Below are 3,905 nucleotides of genomic sequence, written 5' to 3' on the forward strand. Positions count from 1 at the left end.
TTAAAGGGACAGTAAATATTGGACTTACATCTGTCGTGTGGCCAGAAACATGACTTCAAATGAATGCTAATGTTGCTCTGTGATTGCTGGATGTGTAAATAGAAAATTGTTTGCCATAACAACTTTGTAAGGCAATGTTAGTGTTTACAGGTGGTTCATCTGCCCCCAAGTGGCCAACATGATGCATTTGTAAAATGGAGGGAAAGAAAGCACATTTGGTTGGTGTACTTTTAGGAAATCAGGTCAGCTGAGTCAGTGAACTCTTTTAAGTCGCTTCTTAAAACATACTTTTATAGGAGAGCCTTTCCCGATCTTATTTGACTTTATTTTTACCCCTCTTATTTTCATTGTATTTTACAAATTTTATATTTAACTGTATTTCAGTCTTTTAATGTTCTTATGCTTTTGTATTTGTGTACTTGTTAAAGCACTTTGTAACTTGTTTTTGAAAAGTGCTCTACAAATAAAGATTATTATTATTATTATTACTAAGTTCTTTCTATGGGGTCCACACTGACTCATCTTGTTTCATATTTGTCATTTTAAGAAAAGGCCTGTTTTTTTTAATGACACAGCTCTGGTTCAAGTGACAGAAAATTAGCTGCTAAAACAACAATTTAAGATAACCATACACAAGTATCTAATTATCATATTAACTTAAAGTAAAATCAACATAATAAATGTATGACACTTTCAGCTGGACACCAAAAGGCACTTGTAATTATATTTAGTATTGTTATAATGAAGACTTCAAGGCCTCAGAAGATTAGTCATCCTAACCAGAATAGCCAGCTACTGCAAGAATACCATAGAAAACCATACATAAATGGCATGGCATTATTTCAGTGACTAGTGGTAATAAAAATGTGGTTAGTTGAACATTTTCATTCTCATAATTTCCAAGATTTACAAAAGCACATAAGGACAAAGTCTATGTGGAATTGTTGAAGTCATGCCCACACATTGTGATCCTCTAATGCTTCTCAAAAACAAGTTGTACCAGAAGCATTCAGTTTGCCGGACTATTTTGAACTGTGAATGGTTAGTATGTCCTTGTTGTTCTAAAAGTGGAGTCTAGGAATCCACTGAACGATCATCTATTATTATGTGGAATTGTTTTTACTGCTGCCAAAATGTATACAGTTTAACAATTGTGTAACATTTTTTTTTCTTTTTCTGAAAAGTTATACTGTTTTGTAATGAAACCATACCGCTGCTTCTAGCCCAGTGAGAGAATCTTAGTTTGTCAAGGTGGAGGCCTTGAAAGAGAACAAGAATCTCTGAAATAGACAATGTGTTAAGCCAAACTGCTCACACACTGACCCTCCAGGGCAAACAGAGGACAAAGGTCAAGCACAAGGCCTCCAAAGCAGACCATAAGCAAAGGTGAGAACCATCAATAGAATCTGGTGCTCCTGAAATGTGTGTGTGTGTGTGTACACATAATATATGTAGGTGTGTTGAGTGACATGAGTCCACAGTCTCAGTCTGTATTTAGAGATGTTTACATGGGGAACATCTGGATAAAGCCTGAGGTCACTGAGGTTGTTCACATTACCAACACTCCATAAAAGGGCTTTACCGCGGCTGACGGTTCAGTCTGGTGGGTTGGGCCTCGGGATATTGCAGAAAGACAGACGCAGTAGAAAATTCCTTTTCTGTTTTTTGTTTATAAAAAAAAAAATCACGAGCCATGCCTTCAAAGCAATTTGATAATTTCCACCCAAAACCAATTGCAGCATGCTATTGTGTCATGTAATAATATTGGAGTTAAAGAAAGATTCCACTTTATTCTAACCTGCCATATTTCCCATTAATGTGGCGCTATGTGTTTGCTAAATTTGCACTGGCTGTTTGAGGTGTCTTCTTTCTGTGTTTGCTTTCAGAAAAACTCTGAGACAAGCATTTGGAATGATTGTTGTAAAAGTTGTGTTTATTGGGAATGCTGTATGGGGCTTGCACAGCTTGCCATAACATACATTGTTTTGCACGAGTCTTCATTTCCCCGAATCTGTACAACAGAGGTGGCGAGTGCAAAGTTAACACAACCCATAGAGCCGCATCATAGACAACTGCCACATGTATGGTCAATACGCCAGGATAAAATTAAGTGGAGTAGGGGTGCCTGGGTAGCTCAATTGGTAGAGCATGCGCCCCATGTACGGAGGCTTGGTCCTTGCCACAGCAGTTGCGGATTCAATTCTGACCTGTAACCCTTTGCTGCATGTCATTCCCCTCTCTCCCCTTTCAAGTCTAAGCTGTCCTGTTGGAAATAAAGGCCTAAAAGTGCCACTCATTAGGTTACATTCATGCAAATACTGTAAATGTTTCCCCATCCTACTTACAGCATATTTAACAGTACCATTTAATAAATAAATAATGACTTCTATTTCCTGGTATTGTATTCTCATTTATCTATTTAAATATATGTTAGTGTTTTCACTAGTATGATGGTGTTAAACTAAGCTAAATACTCCTAAATACTAATTGTTTTTGTATATCCTGCCCCAAATATGGTCCATGCAGTGAAAAAAATTGGAGCATTAAATGGTTTGTTGACCCTGACAAGAAAATCTTGTTTGTAGATGTGATTGATTGATTGGTGTTAATTCTACAAAACCACAAAACCATGAACACAGTTTTTCAGGTAATTTAAAAAGCAATTGCCACCACTCACTGTTTTCAGAACAACATACTTCACGTGAGACACCATGCGAGTACTCAAGGTTATGTTCACTTGAATCTTTATTGTTTATATCACTCAACATAGATACTAGGTAATCATGTGGTCGCTGTGTTTAAAATGAGAGAAAAAAGGAAGATAAGCTGAGCCTATTGGTAAAACATTGCTTGACCTTGGGAGGAACAACACAGCTGCACTGACAGAGAGTTTTCCTTTGGCAGGACACAGAAGCACATATATTCTGGAGTAAATATTGTCCCCCTCAGTCTCCTTTTCCCTCTCCTCCCTAAAGCTAGCTAAGACACTCTCACCCAGAAACTATTTAACACTGTCAATACTAGAGGTTAATTTGTACACTGGCATAAACAGGTACACTTAGTAAAACCAACTATTTTTCTGTCCAGTGAGAAATATACCTACCCATTATCCTAAATATCACTGAAATACATACAGTAGGATAGTAGGGTCACACAATACTCCAGTAAACCCACTTTCTTTACTATTCATACACCGTTGAGAAACTTGCATGTAAAGAACAGGACAATGTGTATTGTTAAAAAGAAAATTTGTGTGACTAGTATTTTATACATGTGTGTATTAGATCTACTAACCACAAAGTACAACAACAACAAAAGTATTTGGCACAATCTTGACAGAGAGAAATACAACTGCAATGAAAGAAAACAACAACCAAGTATAAAGGATTTTAAAATAATGCAGAGAGAACATCTAATCTAACCATGCACAAGGTAAGGCAACCTACTGCAGATTGTTGTTTTTTTTTAGATATAGAAAAAGGTACAGTGTATGCACCTAGAGGAGTGCAACTATTTCTACCACACCTGTAAGGACTGCCTTCAGCACTGTCTGCTGAGTTAATACTATAGAAGTTTAGGCTTGTGGGTTTCTGGTTCTGCCAACAGGCAGTCTGGTGCGGACTAAAGTCCTTACTCTTGCACAGCAGGGGTCACTGGTAGTGTCGCTCATCATCAATAACTTAAGTAATGCAAAGTATGCTCTTATACTACAATAAAGCCTTATCGTGGACTTTGACAGGAAAATAGATGTATCAAAATCCAGTTACTTTTTTAAACTACAGAGTATTGGATTTTCTTTCAATTCTTTCTCCAATTTACATTCAGGTTTCTTTCTTCATTTTTTCTTAACAAACACTTCAAGATTTATATTATGTTTCTCTGTGTGTGTGTGTGTGTGTGTGTGT

At 36.9% G+C, this 3,905-nt stretch overlaps 1 protein-coding gene across 1 annotated transcript in view; it reads right to left on the reverse strand.

The window, feature by feature from the left end:
- Positions 1-2,723: 2,723 nt before the first annotated feature.
- Positions 2,724-3,905, reverse strand: part of dner (delta/notch-like EGF repeat containing) — a 52,149-nt gene continuing 50,967 nt past the window's right edge. Inside the window, 1 exon segment of the mRNA XM_032510016.1 lies at positions 2,724-3,905. This exon segment is cut by the window's right edge and continues 186 nt beyond it. The gene's annotated coding sequence lies outside the window, so the exon portion shown is untranslated.

Source organism: Etheostoma spectabile, chromosome 3, assembly GCF_008692095.1.
Source record: "Etheostoma spectabile isolate EspeVRDwgs_2016 chromosome 3, UIUC_Espe_1.0, whole genome shotgun sequence".
NCBI classification, from domain to species: domain Eukaryota; kingdom Metazoa; phylum Chordata; class Actinopteri; order Perciformes; family Percidae; genus Etheostoma; species Etheostoma spectabile.